The sequence below is a fragment of the Pristiophorus japonicus genome, chromosome 17 (genome assembly GCF_044704955.1).
Source record: "Pristiophorus japonicus isolate sPriJap1 chromosome 17, sPriJap1.hap1, whole genome shotgun sequence".
Classification (NCBI taxonomy): Eukaryota; Metazoa; Chordata; class Chondrichthyes; family Pristiophoridae; genus Pristiophorus; species Pristiophorus japonicus.
In genome coordinates, this window is record NC_091993.1 from 116,880,676 (window position 1) to 116,895,764 (window position 15,089).

Below are 15,089 nucleotides of genomic sequence, written 5' to 3' on the forward strand. Positions count from 1 at the left end.
GCCGAGAGGCAACAAAGACCTGGATGAGGGTTTCAGCAGCAGTTGAGCTGAGGCAAGGGCGTAGTCGTGTGATGTTACGGAGGTGGAAGTAGGCGGTCTTGGTGATGGAGCGGCTATCTAGTCGGAAGCTCATCTCTGGGTCAAATACGACACCAAGGTTGTGAGTGGTCTGGTTCAGCCTCAGACAGTTACCAGTGAGAGCCATGGAGTCGGTGGCTGGAGAATAGAAGTTCAGTGTCATCAAATCTGATTACACACATTTCTAAGGTGTGAGCAGCAGGAGTGTTCCAGCTCTGAGATGCCCACGTTAATCTTTCATTGCTAGAATCAAATAAATTAAACTGTTCTGAACTCTCGTCACTAATTTATACTGCAGAATGTTTTTAATAGAACCAAATGGTAACTTCTCCTTCGGTTGGAAATTCGATGTGGTCAGGTGGTCTAGTCTTCTGATGGCAAGGATGAAGATCTGGAGGAGGAGAAGCAGGTGTAATCTGTAATCTTTGGAGCGACCATATGTACAGTTTTACTAAAAGTGCAAAGCAGTGATAAGCAGAAAAGTAACTTTTCCTGCCTGCTTCTTAGCACCGCTAAACCTGGTACGTGTGTGCAGTTTCCTGCACAAGAACACAGGATGGGTGGACTCAGAATAGCCATGAGATCCTGCTTTAAGGACTATAACACTGGTCGCTTACGTAATTTCAGTTTTCATGCACTTAAGTTTTTTTTAAATAAATAAATAAAATATTTTGGGGGGTAAATACCCTCGAGTTCCTGATCCTTAATACAAAATTAAGAAATGATACTGGGCTGGGCCATAGTCTAGGCCACCTGGACAGGGTTTTTCTAAAATTACAACTTAGGATCTGGTAGAGTACAACATTGATTTTTATATTGCGCAGCAATTTCTTTGAATTTACTTTCTCCAAGCAGAGCTCTGAGGTAGGGAGTATCACATTTGTACAATTTTTAATGACTGATTTTGTGACGTGACCAATCCTAGATGGTTGCAATGTTTCTATGTTTCTATGTTACACAGGTGCCTTGAATCAGGTATTTCAACAAACACTTGCTGAAAATCCTCTGGGTTTGATTCCCATGCCAGTGACATTGGGAGAGTTGTAGCAGCCGCTTTGGGGAGTATCCAGACAGGATATGAGGAAATGTATTACTAATTCATTGTGCCTACGGAGTCATCTTGTTTGGCTGGGTTCCAGCGAGATGTCTGAAGAGTCATGCTATTCAAAATGGCCACTTAGAATCGTAGAATGGTACAGCACAGGAGGCCATTCGGCCCATCGAATCTGCGCTGGCTCTTTTGAAGAGCAATCCAGTTAGCCCCACTCCCCTGCTCTTTCCTAATATTCCTGCATTTTTTTTTTCTCCAGTTGCCCTAAGTTCATTGAGATAGAATTGCTGTGTCACTATTTAAACTGGTGTGTGTGCGCACATAATATATTGAGATAGCATGTGTGTTTGTGACTATTGAAAGTATAGCAGCATATTCTGTGTGACAAGCAGAACCCTATATGAAGCCCAAAAGGAGGTCGTTTGGCCCATTTTGTCTGTGTCTGTGCGGGCCACATTGTCCGCATGCCCGACACTAGACTCCCAAAACAAGCGCTCTACTCGCAACTCCTACACGACAAGCGAGCCCCAGGTGGGCAGAGGAAACGTTTCAAGGACACTCTCAAAGCTTCCTTGATAAAGTGCAACATCTGCACTGACATCTGGGAGTCCCTGGCCCAAGACCGCCCAATCTAAAATGCTGCAAAAAGAAAAGGCCAGAACTGAGCAGGTCTCTGCCTTGAAACATTACTTTTCTCTTTCAGAAGATGAAAGTATTTCCCCCCATTTTCTAAATTCCAGGATTGAAAGTCTCTGAGTTAACTGTTATATTTTGTATCAAATTAAATAAACAAAGGGTTTGTGACAATCCAAAGCTACCTTGGCCTAAATCCACATCCAATTTGCCTATGCCTAGGTTGAGTTTTTACCTGTATAAAATCTGGATGGTCTGTGAATACATTTGAGAAGCCAGGTATCCCCCTGCTCCGAACTATGCCCTCATTATCTCTTTTTTAAAAAATTTTTTTTTAAAGGCAACCGTGAACTGGAGGTCCAGAAAGCTTGTGGTTCTCGTAGTAAACTGAGCGATTTAAAAATATATTTTTTGTGGAAGGGTTTCTGACTTCCTGATCCACCCTTATAATAATGGAAAGACCAATTTGGGCTGCTCAGTTTGGGGAAACATAGAAAATAGGTGCAGGAGTAGGCCATTCGGCCCTTCGAGCCTGCACCACCATTCAATAAGATCTTGGCTGATCATTCTTTCAGTACTCCTTTCCTGCTGTTTCTCCATACCCCTTGATCCCCTTAGCCGAAAGGATCATATCTAACTCCCTCTTAAATATATCCAATGAACTGGCATCAACAACTCTCTGCGGCAGGGAATTCCACAGGTTAAGAAGTTTCTCCTCATCTCGGTCCTAAACGGTCTACCCCTTATCCTAAGGCTATGTCCCCTGGTTCTGGACTTCCCCAACATCGGGAACATTCTTCCCGCATCTAACCTGTCCAGTCCCGTCAGAATCTTATACGTTTCTATGAAATCCCCTCTCATCCTTCTAAACTCCAGTGAATAAAGGCCCAGTTGATCCAGTCTCTCCTCATATGACAGTCCAACCATCCCTGGAATCAGTCTGGTGAACCTTTGCTGCACTCCCTCAATGGCAAGAACATCCTTCCTCAGATCAGGAGACCAAAACTGAACACAATATTCCAGGTGAGGCCTCACTAAGGCCATGTACAACTGTAGTAAGACCTCCCTGCTCCTATACTCAAATCCCCTAGCTATGAAGGCTAACATACCATTTGCCTTCTTTACCGCCTGCTGTACCTGCATGCCCACTTTCAGTGACTGATGTACCATGACACCCAGGTCTCGTTGCACCTCCCCTTTTCCTAATCTACCGCCATTCAGATAATCTGCCTTCGTGTTTTTGTCCCCAAAATGGATAACCTCACATTTATCCACATTATACTGCATCTGCCATGCATTTGCCCACTCACCTAACCTATCCAACTCCTCCTGCAACCTCTTAGCGTCCTCCTCACAGCTCACACCGCCACCCAATTTAGTATCATCCGCAAACTTGGAGATATTACACTCAATTCCTTCATCTAAATCGTTAATGTATATTGTAAAGAGCTGGGGTCCCAGCACTGAGCCCTGCGGCACTCCACTAGTCACTGCCTGCCATTCTGAAAAGGACCCGTTTATCCCGACTCTCTGCTTCCTGTCTGCCAACCAGTTCTCTATCCATGCCAGTACATTACCCCCAATACCATGCGCTTTGATTTTGCACATCAATCTCTTGTGTGGGATCTTGTCAAAAGCCTTTTGAAAGTCCAAATACACCACATCCACTGGTTCTCCCTTGTCCACTCTGCTAGTTACATCCTCAAAAAATTCCAGAAGACTCATCAAGCATGATTTCCCTTTCATAAATCCATGCTGACTTGGTCCGACAAATGCGCTGCTATTTCATCCTTAATGATTGATTCCAACATTTTCTCCACTACTGATGTCAGGCTAACCGGTCTATAATGACTTGTTTTCTCTCTCCCTCCTTTTTTAAAAAAGTGGTGTTGCATTAGCTACCCTCCAGTCCATAGGAACTGATCCAGAGTCGATAGACTGTTGGAAAATGATCACCAATGCATCCACTATTTCTAGGGCCACTTCCTTAAGTACTCTGGGATGCATAATGGTCATCGAACTCCTGCCAGAATGCATTTATGGTTATAAATTTGTAACCAATGAGGCTCACATTGCGGACTATGAATTCCACGTAGAGAGAGGTTCTGTGGGAAGGAGGAAGGAAGGAGGACAGTAGGAGTATGTTTGAGTTTGTGTGTATGTATTGACACATGCGGCAGAGCCTGGTCTCCAGTCATCTTGGATCCCCTTACCACTGGACCAAGACCGTGCTCCGTCAAGCCCGTATGGTGGCTGGTGTGCAATAGCCACCTGACGTTAAAAGAATTCATGCACAGGCATCTTCCACCGTTTAAATTGAGTTCATCAGTCACCTAAGTATTCATTTTTAGTGTGGAAGCAAGTGATCCTCGGCCCCAAGGGACGGCCTATGATGCTGATCTGAAGCCCAGGGGGATCCAAGCTGTGTTGAGCCATATTGAGAGTACATCAGAAGTACTTGCATTTCAACATTAGCCATCATAAAACTAATAAGCTGAAGGGTCATTCTTGATTGGGGCCCTTTTAAGTAGTAATGGATTCAATTTTTCTGTCTTTTTTTTATTTGTTCATGGGATATGGGCATCGCTGGCATGGCCAGCATCTATTGCCTATCCCTAATTGCCCCCGAGAAGGTGGTGGAGAGTCTCTGCCTTGATCCTGCGTAGTGTAGTGACCCTTACGGCTAAAGGGATCAAGGGGTATGGAGAGAAAGCGGGAATGGGGTACTGAAGCTGCATGATCAGCCATGATCGTATTGAATCGGTGGTGCAGGCTCGAAGGGCTGAATGGCCTACTCCTGCACCTATTTTCTGTGTTTCTTTGTAGTGGTTTGGCACAACCGAGTGGCTTTTTCGGCCTTTTCAGAGGGTTGTTGAGAGTCAACCACATTACTGTGGGTCTGAAGTCACATGTAGGCCAGACTGGGTAAGGACAGCAGATTTCCTTTCCTGAAGGACATTAGTGAACCTGATGTGTTTTTACGACAGTCTGGTAGTTTCATGGTCACCATTACTGACACTAGCTTTTTAATTGACTGAATTTAAATTATCCAGCTGCCCATGGTGAGATTTAGACTGGTGTCTCGGATCATTAGTCCAGTCCTCGGGATTACCCATCCAGTAACATAACTGCTTTGCTTCTGGGGTGGGAAAGACGTGTTCCAATTGGACGTATAAAGCATTTTGGTCAAGCGTTGTGATGAGGTACAGTTGTGTGGATTCTGTGATGCTAGTTTAATCAGACCAACATGATGTAAGTTTTTTAATTTTCCAAACCCAGTTATTCACTTGCATCTTTTCCACACAATCTCCTCTAGCACTGTGCTAGGTAGCACGAAAAATAGAATAACTCTTGTAAGAATGGTATTCTTTAATGTATTTTTCTTTAAGCCATTTGCATAGCTCTAACTTGGAATGTAGCTGTAAGGAGGTGGGTGAGAGCAGTGGCTTGTTCTCTTTTTTTTCTAATGTTATTTAAAAAAAAAACACTTGTGGCGAGGTGGCTATCCTCAGCTGAATCTTTCTACTGTTGATACGACTGTGATCAGGAAGTACAAGCGACAATCTGGGATCATGCAGTCAAGTGATTCATCTCAGTAGTGTGCCGCCACCACCTCTTAGTATAATATCTTGGACATACATCACAAGGTTGCAGAGCACATACTTGGAGATACAGGTGTTAAATAATGAATCGTTCAGAACTCTGAAAAACTAATGAAAATTAATAAAATAATCAGGCCATGTTGAACAAACAATTTCTGATTTTAAAACATTGAAATCCTGACTGGATTTTCTGCCAACAGTATAGTCAAAAAAAACCCCACCATTTCAAAGCTATAATCCCAAAGTTTTTTTTCAACCTCACACAAAATATTTTCTGGTTTGACTTCCTTGCTGTCCTTTTTGTGTTTCCATTCAATTTACTGGGATGGACGGACTATAAATCTGAAAATAACTCAAACACATTTGGAAACCTGAATTTAATCTAATGGGACAATGATGCTGAGAATAGACACATGGACACATGCAGAAAACAGGCACAAACAGCGGAAGGAGCGTGCGGCAAACCAGACTCCCCACCCACCCTTTCCTTCAACCACTCTGTCCCACCTATGACAGTGACTGTAATTCCCGTATTGGACTGTACAGTCACCTGAGAACTCAATTTGAGAGTGGAAGCAAGTCTTCCTCGATTTCGAGGGACTGCCTATATGATGACTGCTATGTGAACTATTTAGGTCAGTCAATTAAACCAGGAAAGTGAAGGAAACTTCCACTTCACTCCTCTTAATCTAAAATCTGGGGCTGCTTTGTAAAAATGATTATCAAACGTCCAGTTGTATTGCAGAATTTTGTCAGTTCAACTTGCATTTCATGCCTCATTGCTTTTGATTAAGACCAGGGCAGTATAATTCCAAAGCTTGCTTTTTAATTTTTGACATTTAAAAGTACGCAGGTGGTCTATCAGACTGTTCATACAGTTCAAAGGTTAAAGAGCTGATTATACTTTTGGGTTTCTCCTAACATTCGAAAATGTTGGGACACTGGTGAGTAGAGCTGTACACGTGCTGAGCTCCATTCTGCCTGAGAATCGAGTGGTTTGAGCAGGGAATTATAACTCGATGCCTGCTGACACAACTCTGATCGCAGGTACTCTTGTCAAACCAGTACCTGCACTATGGCTGCAGAATTACGAGCTACAGCTTCCACTGTTGCAGCCTACGCCAACAAATTCGTGATTGCTGGTGATGGTAATTGGAAAGTGTACCGATAACACCTAAAAGAAAGACCTGCATTTATAAAACACCTTTCACGACCAATGGACGTCCCAAAGCACTTTACACGTCAATGAGGTACTTTCTGAAATGTAGTCACTGTTATAATGTAGGAAATGCGTAGCCGATTTGCGCACAGCAAGCTCCCACAAACCAATGTGATAATGACCAAATAATCTGTTTTTGTTATGTTGATTGAGGGATAAATATTTGCCAGGACACCGGGGATAACTCCCCTGCTCCTCTGAAATATTGCCATGGGATCTTTTATCTCCACCTGCGAGCAAACTGTTTAATGTCTTCTGAAAGACGGCACCGCCAACCGTACAGCATTCCCTCAGCACTGCACTGGGAGTGTCGGCCTAGCTTTTTGTGCTCAAGTCCCTGGAGTGGGACTTGAACCCACAACCTTCAGACTCTGATCCACGTCTGACACTAAGCATTTTTTAAGCAGCCTCCAGAATCTGTGAATGTGGGACAATGCAGATTAAACACCATAGCAAAAGTTCTTGCAAAGTTGGTTGTAAAATATAGGCTTGTGAAAATGCAATTGGAGCTGTTCACGCATTCCTTCCCTGTGTGCCTGCCAGAGTGACCAGTGATGGGGCATTGCATATAAAGCTCAATATGCAAGTGTTCACAATTGATCAGTGTGGTACATGAGCAATGTTGCTCTCCAATATATGTTTTGGCAATGTGATTGTGTCGCTATAATCCAACTTGTCTGGCTCTTACTTTTGTGTTTTCCCCTCGTTTGCATATGTTGCATTGAGCACCATCTGGGCTGTTGCAGTCGTGACTGGCTGAATGCTCCAGAGAATTTTAAAAGAATCCTGTTGTCTGCTGGAGGAGATTCGAAGCTACATCAAGTGAATTCTCTTTCGTTGTGTAAGCATTATGTCGCAACAGAAAAAATATTCTTGCCAAAATAGCAAAAAGAGGAATTTTGGTAAATACTGAAAAGGTGCGAAAAGACCTTTTAAAGCTTTGCGAACAAGGCCAGTTAGAGGTCGGAATTGGATCTGAAGACTGCTGCAATTCTGCCTCTGACTGAGCACGTAAACTCTGAATTCTACATGCCAAATCCACTCTGGCTTCAAGCGCACTCGTGGCTTGTGCCGACGGGTATAATTGCGATGAAGATTTATGGTTAGACGCAGGCTAACCATTGCCTGTAATGCGAAGGAGAAGAATGTAAACATGTTGGGATGTAAACATACAGAGTGACCATTTGTGTTCTACTCAAACCCAGCAGTATAATCTCGATGTTTTGCAGTGTTAAAGGTGCTATACAAACGGAAGTCATTTAAATGTGATGGCTCTGTTGAGTGCAGGCGAGAGAGGCTCAGTGAACGGTTCACACACTGAGCCTGCCTCCGGTAGGGCACCACTTGCTGAACATAACGGGATTCAAATCAAAACAAAGAAGCTCCAATCATTATGCATCCTGGGATGAGAGGGTTGTCCTATGAGTAGATTGGGCCTATACTCTCGAGTTTGGAAGGAGGAGAGGTGATCTCATTGAAACATATAAGATTCTGAGGGGGCTTGGCAGGGTAGATGCTGAGAGGCTGTTGCCCCTGGCTGGAGAGTCTAGAACTTGGGGGTATAGTCTCAGGATAAGAGGCCAGATTTTTAAGACTGAGATGGGAAGGAATTTCTTCACTTGGATGGTTATGAATCTTTGGAATTCTGTACCCTAAAAGGCTGTGGATGCTGAATCATTGAGTATATTTAAGGCTGAGATCGATAGACAGTTGGACTCCAGGGGAATCGAGAGATATGGGGATCGGGCCGGGAAAGTGGAGTTGAGGTCGAAGATCAGCCATGATCTTACTGAATGGCAGTTAAGGCTCGAGGGGCCTACTCCTGTCCTGATTCTTGTGTTCTTTTGGGCTGAGCTTGCATTGCATCCATTATGCTTGTTTAAACCTGGCCTGGGAGCACATTCTGCCCTACGTAAACTAGAGGTGATCCAAAACTCGGCTGCCCTGTGTCCTAACTCGCACCAAGTATCGCTCACCCATCACCCTTGTGCTCGCTGACCTACATTGGCTTCCAGTTAAGCAACGCCTCGATTTCAAAATTCTCATCCTTGTTTTCAACTCCCTCCATGGCCTCGCTCCTCCCTATCTCTGGAATCTCCTCCAGTCCCCCCCACCCCCGAGATGTCTGCGCTCCTCTAATTCTGCCCTCTTGAGCATCCCTGATTATAATCGCTCAACCATTGGTGGCCGTGCCTTCTGTTGCCTAGGCCCCAAGCTCTGGAACTCCCTGCCTAACTCTCTCCGCCTCTCTACCTCTCTTTGCTCCTTCGAGACGTTCTTTAAAACCTACCTCTTTGACCAAGCTTTTGGTCACCTGCGCTGATTTCTACTTATGCGGCTCGGTTGTCAAATTTTTATTGCATAATACTCTTATGAAGCGCCTTGGGACATTTCACTACGTTAAAGGCGCTATATAAATACAAGTTGTTGTTGTTGTTGTTAAAAATTGCAGACAACTATTACAACTCCCAGTTTTTAAATAAAAAACAATTTAAATGAAGCAGCACTGCTCCTGTTGTAGAAAGACAGTAATTTTCTGATTGTGTAACTTGTAGGTCCCTGGCTAAGGCACGTTGTCCAATGTCTGCAGCTGGCAATTGCTCCGGTTTGTTTTTGCAATTAACTGATGGTGCAAGACCTTCTCACACAAAAAATAGTAATCTGTGTGCCAGTGTGCACAAATGCAGCATGTGAGTGCTACAATAAATGTTTGTTTAGTGGTATGTGAAGTGGATTGAGAACCTGCGGCAGAGGATGAGTATGCTGGAAGCCACATCTCCTAAAAGCACATATACACTGTAGTATACATCCTTTTAAATAAAATACTGGGTAGCTGAAGCAGTTTCAGCAAACAGGCGGAGACCCTGCCAGAGCTTCCTGTATTTATCACTGTTCAGACTTTACTGTAAATGCCAGAACTGAATGCAACTAAGAGACTTGAACATTGATTTGCATAGAATCATAGAATAATACAGCACAGAAGGACCCCATTCGGCCATTCAAACCTGCACTGGCTCTTTCAAAGAGCAATCCAGTTAGTCTCACTCTTTCCCCAAAACCCTGCAATTTTTTTTCTCTTTCAAATATTTATTCAATTCCCTTTTGAAGGCTACTATTGAATCTGTATTCGCCAGGCCGTGCACTTCAAATCCTAACCACTCGTTGCGTAAAAATGTTTTTCCTTATGCCACCTCTGGTTCAATCACCTTAAATCTGTGTCCTCCCATTATAGATCCTTCAGCTATTGGAAACAGTTACCTTTATTTACTCTATCTAAATCCTTCATGATTTTAAGCTATCAAAGCTCCTCTTGGCCTTCTCTGCTCCGAAGAGAACAACATTTTGTAGTTAAATTCTTCTGATTATCCTCTCCGCAACTTCACTGAAGCAGTGACTTTTTGCACTCTAGAGCAAAACGACTTCTATTTATTTATTGTATTGTCAAGCATTTAACTAGTTAACTGTTTTTTTAAAAAAAAAACAATCTGCTTTGAATTTGATGAAACTCATTACATAAGAACATAAGAATTAGGAACAGGAGTAGGCCATCTAGCCCCTCGAGCCTGCTATGTCATTCAACAAGATCATGGCTGATCTGGCCGTGGACTCAGCTCCACTTACCCGTCCGCTCCCCGTAACCCTTAATTCCCTTATTGGTTAAAAATCTATCTATCTGTGACTTGAATACATTCAATGAGCTAGCCTCAACTGTTTCCTTGGGCAGAGAATTCTACAGATTCACAATCCTCTGGGAGAAGAAATTCCTTCTCAACTCGGTTTTAAATTGGCTCCCCCGTATTTTGAGGCTGTGCCCCCTAGTTCTAGTCTCCCCGACCAGTGGAAACAACCTCTCTGCCTCTATCTTGTCTATCCCTTTCATTATTTTAAATGTTTCTATAAGATCACCCCTCATCCTTCTGAACTCCAACGAGTAAAGACCCAGTCTACTCAATCTATCATCATAAGGTAACCCCCTCATCTCTGGAATCAGCCTAGTGAATCGTCTCTGTACCCCCTCCAAAGCTAGTATATCCTTCCTTAAGAAAGGTGACCAAAACTGCACGCAGTACTCCAGGTGCGGCCTCACCAATACCCTGTACAGTTGCAGCAGGACCTCCCTGCTTTTGTACTCCATCCCTCTCGCAATGAAAGCCAACATTCCATTCGCCTTCCTGATTACCTGCTGCACCTCGGGTGGCACGATTTAATGTTTTATGTTTTATAGGTAGACTCTAAAAGAGTTTCATGCACAAGGACCCCCAGGTCCCTCTGCACTGCAGCATGTTGTAATTTCTCCCCATTCAAATAATATTCCCTTTTACTGTTTTTTTTTCCAAGGTGGATGAACTCTCCTCCTCATCAGCATTGTTGGCATGCATCATGGCTATTGATGTATCATCCAGATGTCTCAAGTTGCTGCCTGTGTAACTGTCTGGTTGCTGATGATCTGGGCTGCTACATCCTCCTCACATTCCCATTAACCTGGGCCTGAGGGTAGACATTTCGATCCTTTCCCCTGCCTGTTCACCCAGTGTGCATGAAGTGAGGAATTTATTTTATTTAAAAGATATGGTCTTGTCAAAATTTAATATGGCGTTTTATATCCAGAATGGATTTGAGATGCTTTCCTGCAATAAAGCTATACTCGTGGGTACACTGAATCATCATCATCATCATCATCATCATCATCATAGGCAGTCCCTCAGAACCGAAGAAGACTTGCTTCCACTCCTAAAGTGAGTCCTTTGGTGGCTGAACACAACTGATAAACTAACCATAATTTATTTCAGTTTACAGTTGATTTGAAATTTGCTTTTAGCTGGTGGAACAGCCTTGTATAAACTGGTGACTTGTTAAGCTTCTGAGATTTTTGGTAATATTTTTAGCAGCTGTTTAGGGATTAGGATTTTGCTAAGCTCCAGTATTGGGTTAGCCCAGATAATGGGCAGATTGACCATTTTAACCCAGCTGATTTCCAATTTGGGAATGACCCTTTTCAGACCTCTGATATGCTCATTTTATGTTCTCCTACTTCCCTCCTGCTCAGCGAAGTACCTGAACTACATCTCAGTATTTCATAATCTCGAGCATTTCTGTGTTGGCTGCATTGTTTTTAGATGTATAATGTAATAGCCGATGTAAAATGAGTAGTTCTTAATTATTGCCAGTATGGAGATACAGTGGAGTTTCGATTACCTGAAGCGACTCCCTGCCTCAATGGATAATAGACTTTACACTAATAAATCCAGCTCCTTTATCTCCACGGTAGACACAAAAAACTGGATCCATGAGTGTGCTACTGTGATATAGAAGCTGGATGCTCATGGATACCAGCCTACTTACAGGTCTAGACAGGGAGGATGTTTCCTCTGGCTGGGGAGTCTAGGCTAAGTGATTGGGCAGAAATTTGTCAGATGGAGTATAATGTGGGAAAATGTGAGGTTATCCACTTTGGCAGAAAAAAATAGAAAAGCAAATTACAATTTGAATGAAGAAAAATTGCAAAGTGCTTCAGTACAGAGGGACCTGGGGGGTCCTTGTGCATGAAACACAAAAAGTTAGTATGCAGGAACAGCAAGTAATCAGGAAGGCAAATGGAATGTTGGCCTTTATGGCAAGGGGGATGGAGTATAAAAGCAGAGAAGTCCTGCTATAACTGTACAGGGTATTGGTGAGGCCACACCTGGAGTACTGTGTACAGTTTTGGTCTCCGTATTTAAGGAAGGATATACTTACATTGAAGGCTGTTCAGAGAAGGTTCACTAGGTTGATTCCTGAGATGAGGAGGTTGACTTATGAAGATGGGTTGGGCCTATACACATTGGAGTTCAGAAGATGAGAGGTGATCTTATCGAAACATGTAAGATAATGAGGGGGATCGACAAGGTGGATATAGAGAGGATATTTCCACTCACAGGGGAAACTAAAACTAGGGGACATAGTCTCAGAATAAGGGGCTGCCCATTTAAAACTTAGATGAGGAGAAATTTCTTCTCTCAGGGTTGTAAATCTGTGGAATGTTCTGCTCCAGAGAGCTGTGGAGGCTGGGTCATTGAATATATTTAAGGTGAAGATAGACAGATTTTTGAGCGATAAGGGAATAAAGGGTTATTGGGAGCAGGCGGGGAAGTGGAGCTGAGTCCATGATCAGATCAGCCATGATCTTTTTGAATGGCGGAGCAGGCTCGAAGGGCCAAAATAGCCTACTCCTGTTCCTATTTCTTATGTTCTTAGAACCATGGGTCACAGTCTCAGAACAAGGGATCGGCCATTTAGGACCGAGATGAGGAGAAATTTCTTCACTCAGAAGGGTGGTGAATCTTTGGAATTATCTACCTCAGAGGGCTGTGGATGCTTGGTCTTTGAGTATATTCAAGACCGAGATCGATAGATTTTTGAATATTAAGGGAATCGTGAGATATGGGGACCGGACAGGAAAGTGGAATTGAGGTAGATGATCAGCCATGATCTTATTGAATGATGGAGCAGACTCAAGGGGCCGAATGGCCTACTCCTCCTAATTCTTATGTTCTTCTAGAATCCAAATTAAAAACATTGCCAATGCAAGAGTATTTTTCAGTTTACAAGACTGCACGTGCAGTGGAGTCTCCACTATTCGCTATGAGGAAGGGACCCGCACACACTGCCGTTGATAATGGAAGATGCCAGTCCATAGTCTCCAATTTGATCTTGTACATGTAGCGTTGCAATGATCTGGTCATGGGAGCAAATGCACATAACAAAATAAACATTTTGTAGTTTAATTCATCAAGGAAAGGAGAAAATGCAAACCAGAAAAGGAAATGTGCAACGAGGCAATGTCTCACTAAAGGCTTGTTCTGCAAAAGTGGTGCATAATTTGTGATGGCGGATAATGGTGCAGTGATGGCGATCCCATTGTGGTGTGATTTTGGATTTCCTTTATGGTTTTATCTTAACTTTTTGACACAAACATGGATCTGCTGGGTGAAAGCTCAGTACACTTAGCAAAATATTGATAACCAAGGCAATGTGACTCATTTGATGGGCTGGTGATTGATTCCAAGCCCATTGTATGCACCCCCACACATGTAGCAAGCTTCTTGTGCATGGGTGTGCCTGTGTGACTCTCTTTTCTTTAAGGCAATGACACATTTTCCTTCCGTCAGAGATTGCTGTCCTGCAGATGGCCATTGGAGACTTGGTTTTTACCAAGTACAGTTCGAGAATGATGTAGTATATGGGTGTCTGCAATTGTTTCCAGGAGAGAAACACATTAATGATGGGACAGCAATAATGTTAACGTATTGTAATGTATTTGCTTCAAGGGTTCTTTGCTTAAGAATTCATAGCAACATATTGCTATCAAGAACTAGTTGGTTTATTAACAAAGGTTTAACAATCACACTACACATTACCAGTTCATCCATGGATGACCCAGACCCAACTGACTGGGGTTTTATTGAGTCTTGTAAACATCACGTGACTGGCTAAGCCACTCACAATGCAATAGCTCTACAACTATTTTAGTTGTGCACTTTAATCAAGTGCTGCAACAGCTCTACAAACCTGTGAGCATGCAGTACACATCATGACATCTGTGTATATGATTGCTTTTTATTAACCCCTTGAGGGGTGGTAATTAGCTCAGTGCATTAGAGCCCAAGGTTCCTGCACAAATACTATGGTAGGATGCTGGTCAGAGTCAGAGTCGGTGATTTCCCAAGTGGTGAGTTTCTGACCTCAACCATTGTGGGAAGGAGCCTCCTCGAAACCAGATACTTCCCCACACTGAGGAGGAGACAATTGGGAAGTACATTTTCTGAACTATGCTCTTGCACCTAGCAGCAACTGACTAGATGGTGGTGGGGGGGTAGTCGAGTCGAGGTGGGATGGGGGTGATGCTGGGAGCAGACCTCCAGTTGAAATTTTCAAAAGTGAGATCAATTGATTTTTGTTACGTTGGGGTATCAAGAAATATGTAACAAAAGCGGGTAAATGGAGCTGAGGTACACGTCGGTTATGATCTAATTGAATGAATAGTGGGTCAAGCTCAAGATGCTGGATGGCCTATTCCTGTTCCTATGTTTTACCTGTCGGCCCATCAAAGTGTGCGGAGCAGAAATTTCCAAAGAGGAAGCATTAAAGAAAATAACCTAGCTTGGAGAAACGGTGAACAGTTTGATACCGTTTTTTTAAAAAAAAGTACAAAATACTGTTCTGTTTTTAAGTTCCCATCACTGGGAAAGGTAACCCCTGGGGTGATTTTACTGGAAACACAGAACTAGTGACATTTCCATCAGAATTCCAGTTTTGAAAGGAGCCCTGAGCTTTGGGCGATTTAGCAATACTTCAGAGAGATTTTGGTTCTTGTATGCATCTCGAGGACTTCCTTAATGTGCAAGGAGATTTGTGTGTCATAAATGGGAAATGAATTAGGGTATGGGTGTTAAGCGCTTGTCCAGTGGCTCAATATCCAGTCCCAACAGGCAGGAAAGATGTTGAACTGTAAACAGCAAGCACCAGT

General features: G+C 43.2%; 1 protein-coding gene across 2 annotated transcripts in view; it reads left to right on the plus strand.

The window, feature by feature from the left end:
* LOC139228048 (S-adenosylhomocysteine hydrolase-like protein 1) overlaps positions 1-15,089 on the plus strand; it is a 115,017-nt gene that overhangs the window by 41,003 nt on the left and 58,925 nt on the right. The window lies entirely within an intron of this gene.